We start from the raw sequence: 20,820 nt of genomic DNA, 5'->3' as shown, positions 1-20,820 counted from the left end.
TCCTCGGACACTCCCGGCACTAAGAGCCATACGCCATTACATTTCATCTCAGCATGCACTGCAGTATTAAATGAATCTCTTTGGTCTGTGATATAATCTTTTCTTCAGATGTGCAATGTCACTGATGGTCAATATTTCGAGTAGATAATAAAATATAAACTTTGTTGGGAGTGTCAAGAATTAAGGAACTACTTTTCAATCACCTCATAATTAATTTTACTGATCGTTTCTTGTTGTTCATCAAACAGCCAACGTATGACCGTAAGAAGGAATTCAGCGTACTGGTTTTAACGCATAAAGGAAAAATGGCGATGAACATGTTTTTATGTGACTACCTTGAAGCATGTGAGAAGTTGTAGGATGTTACGTACCAGCACCAAGCTTCAAGGGGGATAAATCATTCACCGAAGAACACAAGACTCATATGAAATAATAATTGCTTCTATTTTTTAAGAGTAAACGAAACGTGTACAAGACAAGAACCTTTTTCTACAGAAAACCACTAGGATATGAGAAGACATTAAGTGACTGTCTTGGATTTTATGTTGATCCCCGTCCATTGAGAGATTTTGAAATCATATATACCTCAAAGTCTGCACCTGAATGAGCAGTCTTTAACGCTGAAGGATGGTTGAAAAACATCAACCTTTGTCCCGTGATAGTAGAACACACAAACAGATAGAACAGAAAACTGAAAATCACTGATATTTTTAATTTGTACCCCTAGCAGCGGTAGCGTTAGATCTCGTTGTCCTCGCTTGCAATTATATACGGTACGTAAATTAGGGAATAATGAACTAAACATAAATACATGATTATGAAACAAAAAAATTATAACCGATCTGTAGAACATATAATAAAGAAAGAAGGAAAGAAAGAAATAAAGAAACGAAAGCTCAAGAAACAAACAACTCGCCCGTTCAAAGAAAAGTAACGGACCAAATTACTACATAACGACGGCCTAGAATGAATACCTCGTATCTCACAAAGTTCTTCCTATCCAATTTTTCCCTTAAGACTCGCCACGCCTCCCAGCCACATATGGATATGCAGTCCATCAGAACAATGTACGTTGTGTTCTTTTCCTATGCGGGTGTGTGAAGGAAAATGAACCTTACCTTACCGTACTATAGGAAAGCATGTTAATGTGACATATTTGCTAACTCCTAGAGTATAAGTTTTATAAGGTTCTTTTTCCTTTACTAGTAAGCATAGGAAAATAAACCCAACGAACATTGTTCTGATGGACTGCATACCCAGATGTGGCTGGAAGGCGTGACCAGTCTTAAGTGAAATAATAGATAGGAAGAACTTTGTGAGATACGAGGTATTCATTCTAGGCCATCGATAAGCTGGTGCATAAATAGAACTCAATATAAAATAACGCACGGGCAACACAAGTATGGCAATATACGATGACATTACTTAATATATACAGTATATATCGAACACAATACATTATGACATACACGTTAAATCAAATGTAGCGATAAACAGTGATATTACATAACTTCTACATATATGAAGTTTTTTGTTGTGTTCTTGCTATTGGCTTTACGTCGCACCGACACAGCTAGGTCTTATGGCGACAATGGGACAGGAAGGGGATAGGACTGGGAAGGAAGCGGCCGTGGCCTTAATTAATGTACAGCGCCAGAATTTGCCTGGTGTGAAAATGGGAAACCATGGAAAACCATCTTCAGGGCTGCCGACAGTGGAGTTCGAACCCACTATCTCCCGAATACTGGATACTGGCCGCACTTAAGCGACTGCAGGTATCGGGCTCGGTATATACGAGTATATGTGAAGTTAAAGCTAAATATTATGGACATACACGATATTAAATAAAGTAGTTATAATATTTACATCATGGCACTTATAAGCACTTTATTTTCACAGTAAAATGGCAATATTACTAGTCTACATATCTGTATCACAAAACCTACCTTTGCATGCATATCACGAACTTCAGTAAATCGACGCCTGGTACTGATTACATGAGAACGGAGCAGATTAAACATTTTAAGCCAAGGATCCAGCAGTGGCCTGAGGTTACACAAGGTATGGAGGAAGACTAAAGTGGCAACCTTACTAAAACCTGGCAACGAATCTCAAGACCCTGTAAGTTATCAACGAGTCTCACTACTGTTCAAGCTTTCAAGATTCTTGAATTGAATAGCTGATGACATTGACAAAGGGATAATTGTGAAACAATAGGGTTTCAGACCGGGAAAGTAATGTAACATGGAATTATGTTTTCATGATATCACTTTCATTTAATTGCACCTACCCGCACTTGCTTGTATATGAATTGGTCAGAATGTGAAATCTTCCGTAATACTTTTGTTTAGAGACCGCATAATCAAGGGAACGTAACACAATGTTATTCTGATGAAGCCTTCAGCCGACCAGTTGGGACACTGTGGCGCAATGTGTTTAAATGCAAATATTACTCGAGAATTCCCTTCACCATATAGGCTTGAATTAGGTTTAGAATTCGACTGAACTTGATTACTTTAATGTTTATGCCCTTTTATTATCATCACTCAATACTCGCTAAATAGTAAATATAAATCGAGCTTCAGTTTCTCTACAGATAAATTATTGAACTCTCATTATACTGCTAGAGATAATCTCTACTTTCACTCCTAAATTATGGGAGTGTCTTAGAACTCCAGTTGGTAGCTGGAAGTGCACTCTCTGTTAGAAGGGAGATCTATTGAACATAGCAGAATAGTTTGCGGAAAGTGCCGTTCTAGTGTTACTCCTACGGAATAAGAACCACAAATTAAAGTTTTCAGGGGATATATTCATGTGTCCATTCAGATTTTGATATATCGACATAAGTATATGAAACCTGCCGTGCCTGTCTGATTTCATCCAGGGACGAGCTTCGTAGGTAGGAGTTACATGAGCATCAAATTAAAAGCAAATCGAAGACAGAGTTATAGTTGCAATTTCGGTGCTTTTTTTCACGCTTCACATCAAGAAGTGAAGTTAAAGCTCCGTCTCATCACTTACAAATTATACATGTAAGTTACGAGCTAATAAGTTAAGGTAAGTATAAATATGTGATTATGGAACAGAAATAAATACTAAAAATAACATATCTGGAGAATATACACTAAAGAAGGAAATTAAACAAATCTCAAGAAACAGAATAAATCCGAAATACAATACTTCATAGAAAGAGGAAAATATACACCGTGATGAAGAGTAAATAAAGTATCATATGAAAACATAAGGCGGTGCATTAAAATGAAGGCATTACACGATAACGTAAAGGGAAGGCAAGTATGGCAATAAACAAGACAAGTATTACTGCAATCAACGTTTGGGGAAATGTTGTCATTACTTCTTGTCTTAAAGACGTTTCAGAGGGTGTAGCGTCAGGTATATATTTCTACATGTATTTCTTACGTGTTCAGACCAGTCATGAGAGTCACACTTAGGTTCTTCACTACTTTGCTGAACGGCATTTCAAACTGTCACAGAATTATTTGTTTTGTATATAGAGCATTTAATATTCTTTGAGGATCGATTGTAATTCTTAGAATTGTTTAGGGCCTAGTAAGGGAAAATTGCCACTGGCGTACACACTTACTTGTTGTAGGTCGGTGTTTATATATCGTATTGGGTTTGATGTTAACATAGCAGCAAATATTGTGGTAATTTGCATAAAGTTGACATCTCTTATATCATATTGTAGGGAAGGTATAATCAATATATAGGGAGAAGAGTCCCATGAACAGAACTCTGTGGTGCTCCTGATCTTCTGAGCAGCCATTCCGAATTAATACCGTGCATGAGCTATAATACTTTGCTTACCATCTCTATGACATGCACTGAAAACTTTTAAAATCTTCAATACCATAAAATGATTGAAGATTTTTCAAAAAAGTATTTTATATTTGTCGTATCAAATGCACTTCTAAGTCAAGGAGAGAACGCATTATCACCTTCTATACGCAGACAACATTGACCTACTTGGTGAAACACGTGAAATGTCGTGGCAGCCTTAGAACATTGGAGAAAATCTTTGCAGACAAATGGACTCGGAATAAGGCGTATGAAGATGGAGTATATGTTCTGTAACTTTGCCAAGCCGGAAGTGCAAGGTTCACGCAATATATATATATTTAGCGGGTCAACCATTGGCAATGACGAATAAATTCAACCACCTGGGCTCAGTTATTACCACCGATACGAAGATTGATGACGATGTGATGCATTGATTTCCAGATGTCCTCGGTCAGTTTGAGTAGGCAGAGACCGTGCCATGACCCTTCTTGAAGCCAGACGGCAGTGGGTCCATAATAGAGTGAGTATGCTGGTAATACAATATTTGAAGATGCACCAACCGTTAAAGTGCTTTGTGAAAAGCAAGGAGAAAATAAGAGAGTTATTGGACAGAAGTTTCAAACGTGGGATTACTTTAGCTTAAGATACTTCCAATTGGTTGTTAACGTTCTATTCGTCATAAAATAATTGAAAATATAGGTGAAAATATGGAGAACAGCGCCCAAAGTATTATGTATAATAGTTAAAGAAATATAATCGACACTAGGCACCCTGGATTTAATGGTATACAAATGTGTATTATCTTCCTTAGTGCTGACGGAACGAAAGACAAACTAAGATGTATTTTGTGGGTCATTGACAAGCCATCCTCCAGTGATCTGCTAAGTGGATTAGACAAAATACCTGTCTCCCGTGAAATTCACGTTTAGTCCGTCTAGTGGTATGTCGGATACCTGTATTTTTCGCGTGTTTTACCGAATTGCGAATTTTAATTTTGTCAATGCCACGTTTCTACATAATACTTATTGGTCTGCTTAATGGATGAATGCAACAAAAGGCATCAATTAATGAAGAATTTCCTTACGTACTGTGTTCACTATATCATATAATTTTCCATAAATCATTTTATTTGAATTTTATATTTTTTAAATTATAGCACTTTCTTTCCTTTGTAAATTGATCCCTTTCTTTTGTAAGCATTTAAAATAACTAGACGGATAAGCCATGTAGTATATATTTAACTTAGTTTTTCATATTTCTACATTAATCACAAAATATCGACGGCTTACTTCTAAACCCCCTATCTCGTAATGCGTTTTCTACCCATTATTTTCCTTAAGACTGGTCACGCCGCCCAGCCACATATTGATATGGAGCCCATCTGAACAATTTTCGTTGCGTTCATTTTCCTGTGCAAATGTGTAAAGGATATTGAACCTTAAATGCATTATACTGTAGGAGTGCATAAAAACGTGATGAAAACAACATCCCTACTATACAGTATGGTAAGGTCAATTTTCCTTTACACATCAGCATAGGAAATTGTTCACAGTGAAAATTGTTCTGATGGATTGCAACTCCATATGTGGCCGGGAGGCGTGGCCAGCCTTAAGGAAAGTAATGCGTAGGAAGTGCATCGGGACATACGAGGTTTTAGAAGTAAGCCGACGATATGTTCTTGCATTAGAATCTATTTAATATTTTAGTTTCTTCTTATTTCCTTATTATCTTTCAAGATCCGTGGCAGATAAAGGAACTCATTAGCTCAGTGGTAAATTGTAATCTATAAATTCATTTCATTTTAATTCAGTTTGAGGGTATACCTTCTTAAAAAAAGAAACCAAGATCAAAAACCGTTGGCAGGAATACTTCATTGAATTGCTAAACAAAAAATTCCCCAGGTACGTGGCGGTTCCTTAATGCCTTGTGCAGGGCTCTGTGCTTATGTTCACCCCGGCCGAAGTAAAGACAGCTGTGTCAAAAATGACGAATGGAAAATCAGTAAGACCTCATGACATTTCATCTGAGCTGTGGAAGGTTACGGGTCCTGAAGGATTTGGTTGATTTACTGTGATGTATAATAAGATCCTCCCTGACGCACCCATGCAGGAGAAATTTCGCCAGAGCTAACTTGTGCCTATCTCCAAGCAGAAGGGAGACGTTAGGGAATGCGGGATCTATAAAGGCATTAAAATCACCCGACGCACAATAAAAATTTCAGAACGTGTCAATGCGAATCGCATCCAGAAAATGATAAGCATACATAAGAACCAGTGCGGCTTCACAACTCGAGTCTGAACTTGTGATGCGATTCAATATTGATGGAGAAACATTGTGCACTTCACAAGGATCTCCACATGGTTTTCATTGATTTAGAGCAAGCTATTGACTACGTTTCTAGGGAAATCGTTTGGACTGCACTACGACACCAAAATGTTCTGGAGGAGTATGTGGGGCTGATGCAGGACTTGCACGTTCGTCACTCCACAAAGGTGAAGTCTAGTTCTATTACCTCTGGGAGTTTCGCTGTTGAAGCTGGTGTTCATCAAGGTTCATCTTTGAGCCCTATCTTATTCAACATAGTTATTAACTCTCTCACAGAAGGACTGATGAGACAACTGGACCCTTCTATACGCACACGACATCGACCTAGTTGGTGAAACACGTGAAGTTGTCGTGGCAGTCTTAGAACATTGGAGAAAAGCGTTCGAGACAAATGAAGTCAGAATAAGCCATAAGAAGACGGAGTATATGTTCTGTAATTTTGCCAAGCCGGAAATTCAAGATCCACGCAATACATATTATTTTTAGCGAGTGAACCATTGGCAATGACGAATAGATTCACCCACATGGGATCAGTTATTGCCACCCATACGACGATTGATGACGACGTGATACATCGCTTCAGCATTGGATGGATCACATGGTGTTTGCTGACTGGCGTCTTACGTGACAGGCAGATGCTTATAAAGCTCAAAGGCAATATATTCAAGACTGTTGTTAGACCTGCACTCCCTCACGCCTACGAGTATTGTACAGGGCAAAGGAATCGTATTGTACAAGGCAAAGGAATCGTGATCAGAAAGAAATTATAGGAGCTGCAGTTGCGCTGGTACTGTGACCGTATGCAGGTCCCGATTTAGTGAATATGGGCCAGTGTGTCACCGGGCTATCTTTGTCGGCGTGGCGCGTGTGTCCTTGAATCAAGTGGTGACTGGTTTCTAACCTGAACGGGGAGCTTGACTGACTAGGGGAAGTAAAAAATAAAAATAAAAGTATACGAAAGATGAAAATAGTTAGAATAACTTATGTTCGTTTGCAGCTACACTGGATTTATAGCAAAGGAGGGCCGATGACCTTCGATGTTAGGCCCCTTAACAACAAGCATCATCAAGCAAGCTAGTATAGCAAAGGGAATATTTACAATATTTTCGATGGCGTGATATGAATAATTGAGAAGATGTACAAAATTATATTTGGTTGGACAGTGCTAATGATATCACGTGTGACTTGTAATAATAAGTAACTGAATTTTTAACTTAATTTGAATGATATTTCAGCAGAAATTAAGGTGAATTTATTTAATGAAACCAATAAGAATTCAGTACATGAATTGACTCTACTTCCTACAACGAGTGCACATCTACAGTACTTAAAGCGAGTTATACGTACACGAGCTCTCACTTACTCACATACCGGTAATTCACTCACTCCTGTTACTTCGTTCGCTTCGCCAGAACGTCAGAGGGAAAACAGTCATCGACAGGGATATTGGACTCATTTCCTGTGTTCAACTTTTGCATCAGATCGCGACAGTCTAGGACTCTAATTAGGGCTAACCAACCGACGTCGAAAATTTCAGTTAGCTCATAAAGTACGTGTCTTTTCAATAGTTTGCAGTATTGTGCTCAGAATTTTTCTTAATTCGTTTGGCACAAGTTTCAGCAAACATCAGAGACTGTAAGCTGGAAGAGGGCCTCTACATAGTGCATCGCCAGAAGAAGGAAATTCGTGCCAGAGACTCCACACATTCCGTCATGAGCTTCTAAGTCCATAGACCGGCGTCGACAACGGAGAAATGCAAGCATTTCCGCCCTAGAATGTGTGATTGAGGACCCCAGGAGTTCGTCATGAAAGACTTCAGTACAAGTTAAGTCGACAACGTCTTTTTTATATCTGTTCTCTGTTGCTCTTCGTTTCTACTACTATTCTCTCTTTGAGATAATCTCATTATCAGTAGTTGATTTCATTTTCACGATTTATTGGTTATTTCCTTATATTTAAGATAGTACTTGAAACTTAATCCGTGTACTTGTTTGATTCCCGACCACGTGTTGTTGAGTTCGGAAATGACAGATCAGTTGAAGTTATCCATGTGTTATCAGAACCATCCTTTCTTATTGTACGAATTTCATTATTATAGTGAGTTAATCTGTGTAAAATGAATGTATCAAGGTAATATTTTCCCAATATTTTTTTACATTTTCTTGATAAATGAACTTATACTCATACCTCGTGGTAATGATAGCATGTCTTCAGGATATTAATTCCGAATCGAGATTATGGATTTAGTAAGAGTACATGTGCCGTGATATATGATTATTAATGGATTATTTAGTCATCGAGACAGAGTTAATGGGAATAAGACTTGTTATGGGACGATAACAGGGTCTTATAATTTTTCTGACAAGACATTGTGTGATATGCAGTTATGAGGAATAGTAGTCGTTATTATAATGTTGTTACGGTATGTGGAATTTATGTGAATTTAGTACATGTGATATTAGTCTTTATGATATTAAATTGTCACGTGTTAATGTGGCAACAATTTTATACACGATGTTGATCTTGGCAGACGGGAGATAATGAATCTTCGAGATTATAAGAGGTGTAGTTACTATAGTAACGTCTTCCGATGATAATAAGAATAGGTCCATGTTAATCGATGTGCTCAATAATTCAGGCTTAGTATTTTGGAATAAGCTTATTCTGATAACTCATGAAAGTCAGTAATTCGAAGGTTCAAGTATGGGTAGAGGACCTTAAGTCTGGGAAATAGATCCTCAATTTAATATCTTAATAATTATATTATAGTTCGATACCAGGCGAGCTCACTTTTCATCACCATGATTCGTACCCACGTGGAGAATTTACATTTTCAACGATACTTCTAAACGAACTTATTGGAAAGTCGTGATATTGATTAATACCCGAATGTGACGTGTAGATACTGTAAATAGTTCTTTGGAATTTCCCAGTAGTTAGTGGTAGATTTGGTAAGATTTCTAGTGCTAAGACATTTCTTGTGTACTTGTGATGTGATAATCTGTGACACTTTAGTGATATTTTAGTCATAGCTGTGGACAGGATTTCCACGTTGATGACGTATATTTTTTCTATTTAATGATTTTTTCGAGGAGTCATTATACTAACTTCAGTTCTCATGATAACCATGCGATAGTAAATTTAGTTGTTAATTCTCACGAGGAGATAAGTGGGAAGGACGTTGAACAATTATACTCGACGTCTCGAACTAACTTTATTAGAAAACAAAGTTTATTCAAGTTTCATTAGATGTTAATAAAATTTTCGATGAGCATAACCTCACTGTATTTTGTTAAAGGAAGTAAACTTGTTTATCTTGAACATTTTGCCTTACACACTTCATTAAAATTCAATGCATTTTTTTCAGATTGTTCAAGGAATTAGTGGAAACAAGCTCATTTCTCAAATGAATAAATTTCAAATTATTAAATTAATGTTTATCAAAAAGAAAATACGTTGTATTCAACACTGTTAGAATTGTAGGGAAAACTAAGTCACGTGTACCACTCCATTTGTTAGTATCTTTTTGTCACATCAATATTCTGCAGTAAATGGAGTAACGTAGCGACCTTTTTTCATCATCATATACAGCAGGATGGAAAACATTTTGTTTTATTTTATTTGAATAAAAGTGTTATAGGTTTTTACATATATAAACATTCTTATTTCTGAACTTCATGCCAAATTCTGCTACTTGTATTTATTAAGCCAACAATCCTGTCGAACTGAGCACCCCTGAGGTGTCTCTTGTACACCGGCAGACCAAGTTACGGGGACAGTACGGACATGTAAAGCGCCGAGATGAAGACAATCCCGTTAAGGGAGCTCTTGCAATCGAGGATTCAGTGAGATGGTGCGGCCTTTCGAGAGCAACCTGATTACGTACAACCGAAAAGGACTTGAATAGAAATGGCATTCCAGTGGTGGAGACATCCAAGCGCAAGGAGTACTCTCTAGAGGTCAGAAGAGCCGACCCTGAATAATACTTGGAAGTCTCCATTTCGGTCACACATACGGCCAGGAAAGAAGAAGGAGAAGAATAAGATAGCTCGGTGATGACTACAGGCAATAGCCCTATTTCGGTCCCTCGGTGATTCACGAATACTCTTGAATGTTTTGGAGTTTACTTGAAGTTGATAAGATAATCGGACAGGAAATTACTGCAGAGATTGAGGAACCCCTACAAGTTTATTTATACCAGGTGGCTCCCGAACGCCGTACTTTCTATTATAATTATCCCACATGCAAAAATGATGAATGGGGTATCCCCCAACTGATTTTCACAGGGGCACTACTGTCAGCGGGTAGGTTACGTCAGAATATGAAGAGATATGAACCGGACTGTCGCTCGCAGCATGTTACTCAGCGTTACCGGTCTAATGCACCCCTTGCATTAGTAAACCTCGTTTTCCACCGCATAGTTCTAGGCTGGTGTATGGTACAGCCGCACTATATTTGCTGTCTGCTTATCGGCAATGGCTAGTGTATCCAGCATAATCATGCCCTACATCTATTTAAGTGTACCGGGCGAGCTGGCCGTGAGGTTATCGGCGTGTGGCTGTGAGCTTGCACCCGGGAGATATTGGTTTCGAATCCCACTGTCGGCAGCCCTGAAGATGGTTTTCCTTGGTTTCCCATTTTCATACCAAATGCTGGTTCTGTACCTTAATGAAGGCCACGGCCGCTTCCTTCCCACGCCTATCCCTTTCCTATCCCATCATCCTATCTGCGTCGGTGCCGTAGCGCTATACAAATAGGTTATCCGCGACGAACGGCATTTTGTGCGTATTTCCACCAATAATCATGTTAATAATTAAATAAAATAAAGGAAGGAATTAGCAGATAAGACAACAAGGCTTTTACAAATAGCATTTTTAAATAATCCCTAGTTCCAGCTGGCTAAAGTGAAATAAAAGTGTAATGTTTATTCAAGAAAGTGGGGGGAGCGGCGACTGTCTCTCCTCTCCCCTCCCCCTAATCGCCGTTACTGTTTGTAAATACACCAAGGATGGAGAAGATATAATTTAACAACTTATTAATTTATACAAGCGTAGACATTCCAGTCGATAAAAGATTTGCTTGTATGAAACAACAAAAAAAAAAAAAAAAAAAAAAAAAAGAAAACTTATACTGATCGGCGAAATACGTGTGTAGAAAGCATATGTACGTCAGTTTGGAGCTTCGGCTCCAGTACGACCAGGTTGTCCGGATTAAAATTATGTCTGCGTATTCGTCGCTACTGAACACACTAGCCATTGCCGATATGCAGACACTAAATATAGTGCGGCTGTACCATACACCAGCCTAGAACTATGCGCTGGGTAACGAGGTTTACTAATGCAAGGGGTGCGATAGACCGGCAGCGCTGAGTAACATGCTGTGAGCGATAGTCCGGTTCATATCTCTTTATATTCTGACGTAACCTGCCCGCTGGCAGTAGTGCCCGTGTCAGAATCAGTTGGTAGACATCCCACTTTACTTGTGCATGCGGGGCATTTATAAGTAGAAAGTTCGGCGTTCTGGAGCCACCTGGTATAACTTTTGTTCAGATATTTTCAAAAGTGAAAGTATGGTCCTCTCTAAATTAAATCAATATTCAGTTCTGTCTGTAATGAAAATGAAAACTTAGGTCCCAGAATTTCGCGTTAGATATGTTTTATTTCAACTTCGTAGTTTAACTCAATGAAGAAATACGATCCTAGATCTGTATTATGAAGTGGAACTTTATAACAACGACTGTTAATTAAATTCCTGAATAAGGCTATTCTGATGAGTCAGCTAACGAGCTCTCGGTGACTCCGTTCTGCGCCAGTGCCCTCTTAGACTATACACACCCGCAGTGCATGTTATTAAATTCAGTAATGTTGGGTTGTTAATGGGATAGATTCAGTTATTCGAAATTACATCATTTGTCTTACTGGAAGGATAAACATAATAAGTCATACATTGATTAAATTTCCGTTTCACGCTGTGCATGAAATCTGAATACCAGCTTGAATACTTTGATTACACTTAGTACCTTGAGGCACATAGGAATGGGTTTAGCAGACAGCTTTTCTTAAGAACTGGTTATCAACCGTCGAAGTGTTTCGATCAGATTCTAATCGGGAGTCCAAACTGAACACTCACTTTTTCAGCTGCAGACTTTAAACGATTTCAGGTTCGCTCGACACACGTCAGATGTATATTAAAATGTTGATGCTGAATTGACAGTCAGTGGTGACGGTGACATTACTTTAAAATCCAATGTCTCCAAAAAGAGCCTAGTTACAGCCAATGAGGTCCTAGAAGAGTTGATTGGCAAATCCATCCAATGAGCAGGAAATATTTGGATTTGATCCCCGACAGTGTTGATACCGTGAATTACGTCCGGGTCGTTGAAGGAACAAAGAGCAATTTAAGAAATTATAAATATTAACATATTATAGAAGAGATAAAAACACGAGTGAGCTTAATGGTAATAACTACAAAATTTTCACAGTGTACTAATATTATAGGCACTCGTATCACTATCACAGGATTTTAATTCCTATCTATATATATAAAATAATAAGAGTTTTGTCTGTACATTGCTCAGAAGTTGAAAAGAATGGTATTTCTGCATCGATCATGTCCACAGCAACAAGAAAATGCACTTTTTACTTTTCCGTAATGTCTGTCTGTCTGTGCACGCATAGCTAGAAAACGGCTACAGAGAATTTAATGGAAATCGGTATGCGAAGTCGGAGAATTTGCTACAATCTAAGCCATAAATAATTTTATTCACGCTGATAGAAATGGTAGTTTACGGGAAGGCTTAACATTTACTTTTCAAATATTTATGTTATTATTGGTCCTATCTTAAAAAAAATGGTATGCAAAGTCGGGAAGTAAGTCGCTGCAATTCAAGCTATGTTTTCTTCAGTTTTACCGTAACGACTATGATGATTGGTATTTCAGAGTCGGAAGGAAACTAAATGTAAAGGCCTACAATGTCGAAAGCTCATAACATTGATCAACAATAACATTACATTGACCATTGTTTGTTGTGATGTTATATGTCTCTTATGCTGCTTTTCAACTCCGATAGGCCTAGATGGGATTACTGCTGCGTACTGAGTATAATAGCCTGACTGAATATTGGAGGGAAATAGCCAGGAAGTTAGAAAACTTTCTTCTTTAGCATGCCATTTCTCTGGATCATACAGTTTCTGATACAGCTTGTACGTAACACACTGGTTCTTCATAGTATTCCAGTTATTCGATCCCTACTCTGACGCACTGTTTTGAATGAGCATTGTGCATACTTCAGGCAGAGGCTAACTTAGTAGTAGTAGTAGTATGCCCTGGTCTAGAATAACAATTTAGGCCTATTCCAAATTACAGCACCACAGTTCACTAAATAACTCCAAATTCAACCCTGAAAATAGCCGTTTCTTAAGAAAAGCTTCTTCCTCATCACTTTTATTATATTCTATTAAAATTCTGTTAAAATTCAATTAAATTCTGTAAAATTTTATTCCAAATTATCAGTGAAGAGTGTGTTTCTCCTCTGGCTTGGAGGAAAAATTTGCCTGCAAGTCAGATAGAGTTTTCTGCCGCCTGTGTAGTGAATTGATATTTTCAGACTCATCGGGTTCTCCTAAGAACCAGATTAGGCACAGTTTTTGCCCTGATACTCTCCACTATTCGACCCTCCCCCCGCCGAAAAAAGATGAAGCGTGTTGACGAATCATGCTGTCTGCGACTTGGTCATTACAGCTCTGGAACTTTGGACTGTTAGATCGGCAATATAGTCCTGTTCGTTAAAAGTGAGAAAATGTGGGAAGTTTCATTTGATCGAGTATTTCATATGAAAGCATTGCTTTTAATCGCACCATTCCTACTGACGTCTTTGTAATGTATGTTAATTTCATTTGGGAAAACCACTAAGGCAGTCTTTCTGAGGATGTAAAAAGGCAGGTGGAGTGTGTCTACCATTATAATGAAAACTCCCCTACCTGATTGTGACTGATGGTATGCAAGCGGGTCTACCATTACAGTAAAAGTTCCCTAACTCAGTCTTCATATGAGAATAGATGTTTCGTGACTTCGCCATCGCGTTTCTAGTGTAACGTTTAGAGCTATGCAATTTAATACAATTTTGCTCACAACGTGTACACTAGAATTTTCAGGCAATACCCGGGGTAGGGGATATTTAATTCCCTGTAAGTAAATTACCCCCTCCCCCAGGAAAATTTAAAATTCAAATACTTTTATTTGAATTCTTTTGTTATAACATGAATGAAAATTATTGGAAAGTTGTTCCTTGCAGGCAATTATATTTATTTCCGTCCGTTATACACAGTTGAATAAAATACTAGTAAGAAGTAGGCACTTCTAACTAGGCTCAATTTTGCCGAAACTCCACGCGTATTCGACGGAAAAAGTCAATGTGAATTTCGGAAGTCTGTCTCTCTCCCTAGAGTACGACTGGTGGCAGACCTTATGAGTTGCAATGTTGAGGAATAATTTATGTGCAACAAATTCTGGACCATTGTACACATTGTGACCATAGAATCCTATAGTGACAAAGGGAAACCTAATTTAACTGAATGAGCTAATTAAAAGGTAAAATGTATGAATACAGAGTGTACTAAATATTGTATAGTCCATACATTTATCGTATCTTTGAACCCCATCCCCAAAATACGAAATATGCCCTCAGAAGACTTTTATGAAAAAGTCCTGCTAACTACCAGAGCACTAATTTGGAAAATCCTAAGTGAAAATATAAAAGAAGTGAATGATTGAAGCGCGTAACTGACGCTGATGGAAGTAAATGTACCAGCTGGTGAGGCCTATTGCACTCCCCTGGACAATTATTAATGACTGAAAAATGAAGAGATTGTGGAAACTTTTGCCGGGATAAGAGATGACAGGAGAAACCGGAATAAACTTGTTCCAGCTCCGCTTTCTCCAGCACTAATCTCGTATGGTGTGATCAGTGTTTCAACCACCATGGTGGTATGCCGACGTTCTGCCAACTGCGTCACGGAGTCATCAACGAAAATATTAAGTAATTTAATTTTTTTAAAATGAAAATGCAGATCCACTTTAAAGAAAAGGAAATTATTACAGGATAAGAAATAAAATAAAACGAAACTCACTTCAAAGAAAAATTCTGAGGTTGTAATTCTCCTCGCTGCTGTTCTTCAATGAGTAGCGTTGATCTGCCAAGTGATCTCCAGAGGTGACCATTTATCAGCGACGATAACTGCATCCCACAATCTCATAGAGGGTGCACTGAGTTAAATAGTCAACATAGCCTGCAAAGTTTTTACCAACAAGCGATTTCTTTCGGTTGTTTTGATGGTGTGAGCAACGCTGAAACCTCGTTCACAAGCGACGGTTGACATGGGAAATGAACGAGTTTTTCGTATTAATCCTTTCAAAAGAACCAGGTCATTTATGATTTTAGAGCCTATCTTATACCCCCTCCATAGCGATACCACAGTATCACCATCCAAGCCAAACAACTCAGCTGCTTTCTATACATCAGAATTGCCATATAAACCACTCATATAACTACTTGCTTCTTTTTTCAAACGCTGAAAAGCACTTCAGTACTTCACTTGAAGGAAATCTACTTCGTATACTAAACCCTGGATTATTTGTCCTCTCACTCTGACAAACTCTCTCTTTTTATCCTCCTCAGAATCGCATTTGCAATACGTTAAACAATTTTCCTCCGAAAATGTCAAATAAACATCGTCTTTCACGCGCATTTCTTTAAGAGTCTGTATTGTAGAATTAAGCTTGTTTTCGATTTCGCCATAAGAATACCATTTCTTTTGCATTGTTGTATTTAGGAGGGAAAGTACACACGATACATCTAACAGAAGAACCAACAATAGAATATTTCTTCTCTGCGACAATTTTCTGTACAGCCCTGCAAATGTACAACGACCTTTACTCAATACTTCACAGTTTTCAAATGCACAGGTTAGGTACTCCATGATGCAAGGTAAATCTTTGGTAACTGCCAATAAACAGTCCTTCTCACTTGAAATCCAATGAACATGGAAGATTTTTTTGACTTTCAAGAACCCCGAAAGACCTGTGACTGTCGCAATATGTCTCACTTCAGCAGCTGTAGAAGGTCTGCTGAAAAGTTTATAAAGGTCGTCTCGTACGCATTCAAAATTATGAACAGCATTCACAAATTGTTCTGAAACAAGGTCCACTTTATGAGCCATACAATGCACGGTGCGGAGTGTGCTGCTCCTGATTCTAGCAGCAACACCTTCATTTCGGCCGGTAAACTCTGCAGCTCCGTCAGAACCAAACCCCACAAGTTTATCTCTGAGCATTTCTACATCTATATCATCTTCTTAAAAGGCTTGAGTAATTCTATCTTCCGGCGACTTAGCATCAGCATTTTGAACAGGTACTACCTTATAGAAACAGCAGCAAGCGTCATTCTGTTTGTCAACGTACGTAATATGCAAAATCATATGTTTTTCAGAAAACCTATCCGTAGACTCGTCCACGGAAATGGAAAAACAGTCACTTTGATAAAATTCACTATTTTTGAACGTAATTGTTCCGCCGCAGTCTTGCCTGTATTAAGATGTGTCCCCATGTCTAAGCCATTTGCGATCTGTAGATTTGTAAGCTCCGGATGATCACGGAAACTCAACTCTCTTTTCGCTGCTACATGAACTGACCTTAACACATTAACAGTTGTATCTAACTTTTCTTTTCGACTTTCCATGAACAATTCACGATCACTCTCTGAATCCGCTTCTAAGACGTGTTTCTTACACATTACATCCTGGTGCACACAGTGAGAATGAATTACGCTATTTTCGTATTTATAAACAGCGTCCAGATTCTTCTTTTTTATTTTTCCTCATTACATCATCTTTCGACGAATTTTGAACACACACACACACACACACACACACACACACACTACATATCATTATTTTACAGTATTTTTCTTTGGTGGTAAACAGCAATCAGGCTCTAATTTTCTGCAAAGACGTCGAAAACTTCTCGGTTGCCACCAGCATTGATGATCCTGGATTATCTTCGTTGCTGCATTCGACATTGTGCTCGCTGGGTAAAGGACATTCCGCAGTCACCTTATGTAACTCTTCATCACATGCATGTTTTCTATTGGATTTTTATCGCATATCATCTTCATATCGTCGGCTTACTTCTAAAACCTCGTATGTCCCGATGCACTTCCTACGCATTACTTTCCTTAAGACAGGCCACGCCTCCCGGCCACATATGCATTGTGAACAATTTCCTATGCTGATGTGTAAAGGAAAATGGACCTTATCATACTTTATAGTAGGGATGTTGTTTTCATCACGTCTTTACGCACTCCTACAGTATAATGCATTTAAGGTTCAATTTCCTATATACAATAGCATAGGAAAATGAACACAACGAAAATTGTTCTGATGGGTTGCATATCAATATATGGCTGGGAGGCGTGACCAGTCTTAAGGAAAATAATGGGTAGAAAAAGCATTGCGAGATACGAGGTTTTAGAAGTAAGCCGTCGATATGTCACTGACTGAACTTGCGTCTTGACTGGTACCGTAGTGACTGCATATTAGCATTACCAATTTTAAAGAAGTTCGTAATTAAACTCTTACTTTTTACCGTGCGCTTCATTTCTAGATTCTCGATCTCGGCTGTTCATTACCATGCACAAGCTTGCAGGCAGAATGATGCCAATGGCGAGTTTGGCAGCAGTAACGTCAGACAAGTTCATCTAAAATCCAGGCGGGAGGGATGTTCTACGGAGTAAGAGAGAAGTCGTTGAAGGGAAGGAGAAAGAAAGAAAATCGGCTGAGACGTTTATGAGAGACTGTCTTTTCCTAAGAAAGTGAGAAGCGGTTTGTCCAGGTTCACTGTTTTACTACTGGAAACTTCCTCTAAATGGGCTGAATACTGACTGAGCAAATTTGTCAGTTTGTACACTCCTTAAGTGAGTATTGTCCTACTGGCTACCTGTCGGAAACACATCCTCCCCAGTAAGTACAGGAGTTGTGCAAGCTCAAGCTACGTATTTTTGCCCGGGTTTCAGATGGTCTGAGTGAAACATAAACAATAGGCTGCAGGTATGGAGTTGCCACCGCTAAGTTTTTTTATTGCTCAAGGTCTGGGAGTCATTTTATTACTTCATTATTGTGTGCATTATTGTAGATGTTTTTTTAAATGAAAATATGTACAGCAAGAATATTAATTTCAGTAATATATGTGTTCTACATGTTCCTCATTATTTTATACTGAAAGATTCTATCCGGGCAATTTTAGAGAGGGGGAGAACCTTTGAGATAAAATAGTCGGTGGGAGGAAACTCCCCATCCTTCCACGTTTTCGCACCCTGGAAGGTAGTATGATGCAGCCTGTGTGTGTGAATAATCTATACAACCTCCTTGGACACTTAAACATGGTACGTGTTACTACAAAACCGTATGGTGTATCATTTAACCGCCAGTCCTTTGGCCAAGGGTTGGCAAGCCTGACTCTTACCTCCAGGCTCCAGGTTCGATTCCCCGTAAGATCAGCGCGGTGTTCGAGGTCCACTCAGCCTACGTGAGAACAGCTGATGAGCTACATGGCGGTGAGGTCAAGTCTCCAGTGTAGAAAGCGATGAAAGCCATGTTGTTTATGTTAGACTCGTAGCATGTTTACTTGAACATCACGCAAGTTGAATTTAAGTTTGAACCAAGACGATTTGTAATTGTTGACATAAAAATGTTAACTACGAAAAGCAGCTGCTCACATCTGTATGATGACAGGAACAAATTAAGCAGGGCTGGTGAATCAAGTTTCTTCATTCCTAAAAACATTTAGCGGGGAGCGGGATCCATTTTTACTGTTCAAGTATCAATTTCTCTGAATTTTGGGCAGGATATTCAGCAACAAATGAACAAACGACTACAACGCTTCACCAAGTTTGATTAATTTTTCACCCACGTAAAGCACTCTAAAAACTGACCCATGTCAAAACTGACGGTGTTGAGCTACTCAAAAAATTTTTAATATGTAGTTTTGAAATCAACTGCAATGATTTCTCCGTTAACACGAAACTGAAAAAGAAATGTGTCGGAACTATTTGTATGGAACTTCATGAACCGTCCAAATAACCTATCTCTGAATATAATCTTTAAAGATTTTCGACCCATTTATTATTTATTTCATGATAATCCTTAAAGAATGTTAATATGTTGTGTAGCGTGCCACAAAAACGATGTTCCAGCGCCACCTCTCTAAGTTCTCTGAAGCCCTAGATGATAGCAGCATAATGATTACCCTGTGATCCATTGGGATAAAATTACTGTAGTGGAATATGTAAAAATATCTTAATTTGTTTCGTATAGAACTCTGAATGTAAATTTGCATTAAATAGATAATCTTACGCCCTTAATAACGGTACGATAGCGGTAAATTAGGGACAATGAGGAAAGAAATTACCTGGCGCACGAAATTATGTAAATTATCAAAGGCATTTACAGTACTGCAATACCCTTGGGCTATATTATAATTCACTTTAGGTTGGTCCCCATCCTCACAGATGCGCAAGTTGCCTATACTGCATCAGTTCGAATGACCTGCTAACTAACCTCACCCCATGGCACTACAGCCCTGAAGGACCTTAGCCAACCAAGCGACCGCTGCGCAGCCCGAAGGTCTGTAGATTGTCGGAAGACCTGCACCAGCCATTGCCATTATGATAATAATAATAATAATAATAATAATAATAATAATAATAATAATAAGCCATTGTCATTGTTGACAATGTAACCAGCACCATTGTCGCGCGTATGCAAGTGTGCGGGATTTATGGCGATACCAATGACATACTTCCGTGCATTATTGACCTTATTATAGAGGTGAACAATTTGATGGCCAGTCTCATTCCTATCGTTTATTTCAAATGTGTTTAAATTTGTATGTATATGCCAGAAGAATCTACTGTAATCTAAGAACGTTCTGCGAAGGAAAAGATGGCTCTTGAAGACTAACCCAGGAAAGATTAAAAATGATCGGTTTATGATCACAATAAGTTCATCGAAAATCTACAGCTTGTTTCCAGTCATTCGACAGGGTCAGGAATGATATGAATAAAGCCCCATCTAGCGGCGACAATAGGAATTGTGCCGGCTGTTGAAGCAATCCTCTGGGGCAATGATCGAAGAATGACAAATGAAATGACATATTGGACAGTGTTGCTGGAATGAATGATGACGGGGAAAACCGGAGTATCCGGAGAAAAAACTGTCCCGCCTCCATTTTGTCCAGCACGAATGTCACATGGAGAGACCGGGATTTGAACCACGGAACCCAGCTGTGAGAGGGCTGCGCGCTGCCGTCTGAGCATCGGAGGCCCCTTATAAGTGCATTATGATCAGTAAAAGCAATTGGTCCCTCCTTTTACACCCCACCGCCGTTTTATTTACCACCCTCCCAAAAAATTCAAAGAAGGCGTGTTTCTTTATGTTTAAAGGAGATTACAAACACCAATATTCACGTCTATTACCTTACATTTTGAGATATAAGTATCCCCATAAAAATAATTCACCTTTTTCACTTCCATTCACACTCCCCCTCGCCCCCAAAGTGAATTTTCCGGCAAAAAATACTTGTTTCTTTTATAGTAAAGGATCTTCTAAATACCGATTATCACGGCTCTAACTTCTTCAGTTT

The sequence above is a fragment of the Anabrus simplex genome, chromosome 1, assembly GCF_040414725.1.
Source record: "Anabrus simplex isolate iqAnaSimp1 chromosome 1, ASM4041472v1, whole genome shotgun sequence".
Classification (NCBI taxonomy): domain Eukaryota; kingdom Metazoa; phylum Arthropoda; class Insecta; order Orthoptera; family Tettigoniidae; genus Anabrus; species Anabrus simplex.
This window is presented reverse-complemented; position numbering follows the sequence as displayed.